Source organism: Panthera uncia, chromosome E1 (genome assembly GCF_023721935.1).
Source record: "Panthera uncia isolate 11264 chromosome E1, Puncia_PCG_1.0, whole genome shotgun sequence".
Lineage (NCBI taxonomy): Eukaryota > Metazoa > Chordata > Mammalia > Carnivora > Felidae > Panthera > Panthera uncia.
In genome coordinates this window covers 49,712,684-49,718,907 of record NC_064814.1, presented here as the reverse complement: position 1 = coordinate 49,718,907, position 6,224 = coordinate 49,712,684, and the positions used below count along the sequence as shown (strand labels likewise).

Genomic DNA, 6,224 nt, shown 5'->3' with positions numbered 1-6,224 from the left:
GTGTGTGTGTGTGTGTGTGTGTGTGTGTGTGTGTGTTGTGAGTGTTCCTCCGGGCCAGTTCTTTCAGTAACGCCTAAATTCCTCAGAGTCAAGAAATGCTTTTTCTGTCCCCTTTTGCAACCTTAATGAGCTCTCGGGAGACAACAATTTACCTCCTTCCTGCTCTGGCCCCAGCTCTTCCGGCTCTTCTCAAAGTTCGGTCCCCAGACACACCTGACTGGCAGCATCAGTATCCCGGGGAAACACGTCTAAAAAGCCGCTGCCCCTGATTTCCTGAATCAGAAATTCTGCGGGTGGCGCCAGGGGGAATCTGTGTTTTAACAGGCCCTCTAGGGCACTCTGATGGGAGGGAAGGGGAGGGAAGGGAAGGGAAAGGAAGGGGAGGGGAGGTGATGGAGGGGAGGGGAGGGGAGGGGGAGGGGGGGAGGGGAGGGGAGGGAGGGGAGGGGAGGGAAGAAATCCCGAGGAGCTCCTCCAATGTCTCTTCCAACTGCAGACTTACCTGTGTCTTTCCCCTTCCTTTCCCCAAATCGTGCCAGAGTCTACCTGATTCTCGTCTGAGTCCAGCCACATTCTGGGTCACCTCCCACCCACCTCCCCAGGGGCCTCAGGCCGCCCAGCCTCCTGCCTCGTGTTCCTACCTACATCCTCTCCTCACATTCAAAGACAAACAGCAACTACACGGCAACAACATTTTCACACAAAAATGCTTAAAATATACATTGAGCATCTATATTCTCAAAAGCAGTGGGAACTTGGTTTTGAATTCCCGATCTTCAGTTCCTACCAAGGAGGCATTGGGCAAATTCTTATTTCTCCTAAACTTCAGCTTCTCTTTAAAAAGGGGCATCATGGGGAGCCTGGGCGGCTCAGCCGGTTAAGCCTCCGACTTTGGCTCAGGTCATGATCTCAAGGTTCATAGGTTCGGGCCCCATGTCTGGCTCTATGCTGACAGCTTGGAGCCTGGAGCCTGCTTTGAATTCTGTGTCTCCCCTCTCTCTGTCCTTCCCCTGCTCACACTCTGTCTCTCTCTCTCTCAAAAAGAAATAAACATTAAAATTTTTTTTACAAAAAGAAGGGAGGCATCATAACACTTTTTGCAGGATTATTAAAAAATGATAAATATAATCAATGTAAAACCTACTGCAGCGATAAAAGATTGCACTGTTTGATCCGTACATTAGATATTCTGATTTAAAGATTTATGCAATCCGAATGATCTTCAAATTCCATTAGGCATCTTATACTTCAAGTTCTTACAACATGAGTAGAAACTGAAATGAATGTTCAAAGAGAAATCATGATGTGAATTCCTTAATTCCAGGCTTGAAGATGACAAAACACCAGTGCTTCTGATGTTATAAAAAAATTACTTGCTCAGGGGCACCTGGGTGGCTCAGTCGGCTTAGCGTCTGACTCTTAGTTTCAGCTCAGGTCATGGTCTCACAGTTTTGTGGGTTCGAGCCCTGCGTGGGGCTCTGCACTGGCCCCACTGAGCCTGCTTGGGATTCTCTCTCTCTCTCCCTCTCTCTGCCCCTCCCCACTCCTGCTGTCTCTCTCTCAAAATAAATAAATAAACTTAAAAAAAATTAGTTGCTAAAAGAGAATGACGAAAGGATAAATTCCAGGATTTTCTCTTAGGAAAGTGATCTATCTCCCTTTAAAAAAACAAACAACAGGGGGGCACCTGGGTGGTTCAGTCGATTAAGTGTCTGACTTTGGCCCAGGTCATGATCTCGCAGCCTGTGAGTTCGAGCCCTGCATAGGGCTCTGGGCTGACGGCTCAGAGCCTGGAGCCTCTGTGTCTCCCTCTCTCTCTGCTCCTCCCCCACTCACACTCTGTCTCTCAAAGATGAATAAATGTTTTTTTAAAAATGCATTTAAAAAATAAATGAAAATTTAAAAATAAAAATAAATAAAAAATAAAAATCACCACCACCACAAAAATAGCAGTCCCATTCACAAGTTTCTTGAAAGCACAATCTCCTTAATTCTCTGCAAACTGATTTCCGGAGGCTCATCAGTAGCTTCCCTGTCAATAAACGCAACCTCCGTTTTAGTGCTCTTTGTGGTTCATTCAATCATTTTATCGAGCGCCTGCCATGGAGTGAGTTCCTGCCACTAGGCTAACACATTGGAGGTGGCCATGTGTGGTTTCGGGTTTTTTCTCATTCAACAAGTATCTTCTGAGCTCCTCCCGTGTGCCAGGCACTGTGCTCTGTGGGCACCGGGGGACACCCTGGCCTGGAGGGGAGCCTAGGTCATTACAGCTACGTCTGGTGCAGACAGTGAGACTCGAAGAACACGCAAGATGGACACCTCACTTCAGCCCGTGGGAGGCAAGGGAATCTCAGAGGCCATCCCCGAGGAAGCGACATCCAAGTTTAGCCTAAAGGATAAGAAGGGACGATGAAGAAGGAATCTCTGGGTGGAACAGCACAGGCCAATGAACAGTAGAAACATGGTACAAGATATGCTGTGGTGGTCACAGGGAATTAGAGTCACACAGAGGAGGGCACGGAGGTGTTCAAGGGAGGTGACGCCTTACCTGGATCTTCAAGGATGATGAGGCGTCTCTTAAGGAGGCGAAGGATGTCCTGGAAAGACCATGCTGCATGTGCAAAGGTTCAACGCATGGCATCTTGGGAGAGGTGTAAGGGAGTACGAGATGATGGCTGAAGGGTAGGGCATGAGGACAGTGTAGCACCTGGGGGACAGGAATGCCATATTAAGTAGTTTGGACTGAAAGTGATAGGAATTGCTGAAAAGAGGAGAGAGCGACAGAGAGACAGAGAGAGTTAGTTCCCTTTTATAGTGATGGCTCCAACTGCCAAATGGAAGACACATTAGGAGAGAAACACCGGAGCGGGGGAGACAAGTTAGAAAGAAGACTATTGTAAGCCGATGATTAGGGTGAAAAATGACAGCTCCTCCACAAGGCAGTGGCTGTAGGATGTCAAATGTAAACAGCTGGTTCACTGATATAAAGGAATATTAACAACACGGGCTCTCGAGTCAGACCGCCCGAAGTGTGAATCCCAGTCCTGTCCCTCCCTATCTGTGAGCAAGTCACTTAACCTCTCGAAGATCCCATTGCCTCACCTGTGAAATCAGGACAATGACAAAGACCTCCGTTGCTGAAAGGGCGACACCGCATAATATCCACGAGGAACGCAGCCTGAGGCAGCACTCAGTGAATGTGCACAAATGGCAGCCACCGTCCTTAGCAACATTAACTGCACTTGGTTGACCAGATGTAGATCCTGAGAGAGACCAGAGACCACAGTGACTCCAGGGTCTCTGGCTGGCCACAACTAACAGAAAGCAGAGAGAGGAGAAGGCAGGTGGGGAAGGAGGCCCGGGAGAGGATGCGCTCATTTGTTGAGAAGGAAGTGCCCACCGTTGGAAGAGATAATCCTCCAGTCTTTTGCACCCTGGATCTTGCTGTGTGTGCCAAGAGGGCAAGACCCTGACCACTTGTTACCTGGGCCACTTCTCAGTGTTGTCTTTGTGGCGAGCAACCTTGAAAGATGAGGTCGTGTCTCCCTCTAGGCTTGCTTCCTGCTTCCTGCTTCCTGCATGAGCGATGGATTCCCAAGCTCGATTCCCAAGTTCCCCCGTGATGCAAACCCACTGCTTGTGGAGCATCCCTCTGGGCCCGTCGTGCTGCCCCATGGGAACTCAGAGGCAAGGGAAATTGATGCAAATATGCAGCTTCTCATGCTGTGTGCGCCTGAGTAATAAAGTCCTGTGTCTCTGACCCCGGAGTCTCGTGTCTTCTGCCGGCATCGATGAATCAGTAACAGGTTAACTTATTAGCTTATGAGTTGGAAAGAGAGACCTGGAGACATCTGTGTGCGCACGGCAGGTAAAGCCATGAGTATAAATAACATTGCCTGGGAAGAGGTCTGGGGCGTAGTCTGGGTAACACCAACAAGGAAAGGATGAAAGTAAGAAAAGGAGCTCCCGGATGACCTCAAGAAAGAAATCTAGAGGGGAGTAATGCCTTACAAGCCAAGGGAGTAGAGTTTCAAACAAAACAAAATAGGAAACAGGAAGACACGCTGCTTAAAAATCAAGACTGAAAGCAACCACTGAACTCAGCAACTAGGTGACTGGCAGAGACATTTCAATGACATAGTGTGGCCAGAAGCCCCCCCCCCCCACTCCAGAAGAGGAGAGAATGGAGGTAAACATCTTAAATAAATGTCTCCAAAAAGCTTAGCTGAAAAGGAAAGAGAAAGGTGGAGCATTGGTGACTGGAGGGGATGCAGGCAAATGAAAGTTTTCCTTGTAAACAGATGGGAGAGATCTGAGCAGATTATACACGAAAGAGAACAAACAAGTCAGGAAAGAGGGAAAAGTGGAGTAAAAAAAAAAACTCAGAGTAAGGAAAGATGGAATCAGGTCTCTGCAGAAGAGGAAAAGGATGACATTCAGATCCCAAGTGAGGGACTGTCCGGGACCCTCTTCCACTGAGGTGGCATTTGCCCCAACCACACGCCCAACCTGCCGGCTCAGATTGTGGTTTGCCTGCAGGTGCGTGGAGCCCCTGGTCCCTAGGGAGGGGCCTGGTCAGCAAGTTTCCCTGCTGGTCACCATGCCTGGCAGTCCCTCAGGCCAGAGATGACAGGCACCAGAGTGTTTCCCAGCCTGAGTTATTTGGAGATGCCATCAGTCGTACTCCCCACACAAAAGGTCCAGGCAAGTTTGGAAGGTGATGGGTAAGGCCTGTGAAGCCAGCCTCCAGGAAGACTGAGTGTTCCCTGCCAGTAGAGATGGGCATTTGGGAGTGGGGCATCCGAAGGGAAAAGAAAGCCTTCTGGGGGAGACACAAGGGCTCATCCTCCGGGTCCTCGGGGTTGGTGGAGAAAACACCCATAGGAAGACCCCAGTGCGGCTCGCAGAGTAGGGAAAGGAACTGTCCTTTGCAGAACACCTGCACTCTGCTTGGAGATTCTGCGGCCCCTCCTCCTACCCTCCCAATTCTTGACACAGTGTTCTTATCCCCACATGACAGAGGAAGGAGCTGAGGGCTTGCCTGATGCTCAGCGCTCAGTGTGTGCCGGGGTCCAGCTCTCTATGACTTGGGAACTGCTCTCCTGTCCCCGTGGCCCCCACTGTCCTTCGCACTAAAGCGTCAGCCAGGGCCTGGGTCAGGGGCAAGCGCACCCAACGTTAGCACTCCTGCAGCCCTGCGGACGACACGGGGGCAGCCACCACCGCCTACGAGCAGGCTCTGTGCCAGGGAAGGTGCCCCAAGTGCCTTAGCCTTCTCTCCCGCAGGGCCCTGGTTGGCTTCCCAAGCACCATCAGACCTCACGGGGGTCTGATCCCTTAGGGCTAGACCTGGCAGAGGGAGGGGGCCAGCAGGACTGGGTAGTTGTTGGCCCTACATGCAGGCCTGCCTCTGCTTTTTTGCACGGGGTGACCGGAAGAACCTCGCCCAGAGGTGTGAGAGCAAGAACACGAGGAGACAACGGGTCTTTTCACCTTGATGGTCCAGAGCCTTTAAGGGACTGACGGAAGCAGCCAGAGGGGCTCTCTCCATAAAAGGGCACGCCCACGACACACAACCTTGGACACAGTTGACCCCTCGGGAGCGCCAACCACCGCCACCCCCACCCGGCCCTCCCCCGGCGCCCCCTCCGCAGACCAGGTGTCGAAGGAGCCTAGGGGCTGGCTAAAAAATGCAGATCCCCCGGCCGCACCGCGTAGACTCTCATTCAGTGGGTCTGGGGCCAGGCCCGGGAGCCTGCGTTTTTAACCAGCACCTCAGATGACTTCAGCACCGACGCGTCGCAGAGCCCACTTTGAGAAACCCGACTCTGGGGCTGAGACCCCCCCCCCCCCCCCCCCCCCCCCCCATGTTCCAAAGTTTCCCCATCTCGTCGGGCGCACGGACCGCCTCCCCTCACCTCCCGCGGGCCTCGCCCTCGCGCGCGGTCGTGGAAGCGTCTGGGAAACCCGGCGGGGGCCCAGAGCGAGGGTCCTTGGGGCCTGCTCGCCCCGGCCGCCAGCGCGCCACGGCCCCGGGAGGCGCCGCGCGGTGGCCGGCAGGGGGCGCGGTGCCGAGGACGGCGCCGGAGGGGTGTCCGGCGGCCCCAGCCCGGAGCCGAGGGGCGGGAGGGAGGTGGGAGGGGAGCGCAGGGGAGCGGCGGAAGGGAGGCGGGAGGCGGGAGGCGCGCGGCGGCGCGGAGCCGGGCGCGGGCGCAGGGGCGGGA

General features: G+C 53.2%; 1 long non-coding RNA gene across 1 annotated transcript in view; it reads right to left on the bottom strand.

Moving 5' to 3' along the window:
• Nucleotides 1-6,147, bottom strand: part of LOC125926961 (uncharacterized) — a 14,269-nt gene extending 8,122 nt beyond the window's left edge. The window contains exons 1-3 of the long non-coding RNA XR_007459202.1: nucleotides 5,919-6,147; nucleotides 3,103-3,263; nucleotides 2,549-2,707 (exon numbers count right to left, since the gene is read on the bottom strand). This is a non-coding gene — a long non-coding RNA (uncharacterized LOC125926961). The remainder of the gene's footprint in view (nucleotides 1-2,548; nucleotides 2,708-3,102; nucleotides 3,264-5,918) is intronic.
• Between the last annotated feature and the right edge of the window lie 77 nt (nucleotides 6,148-6,224).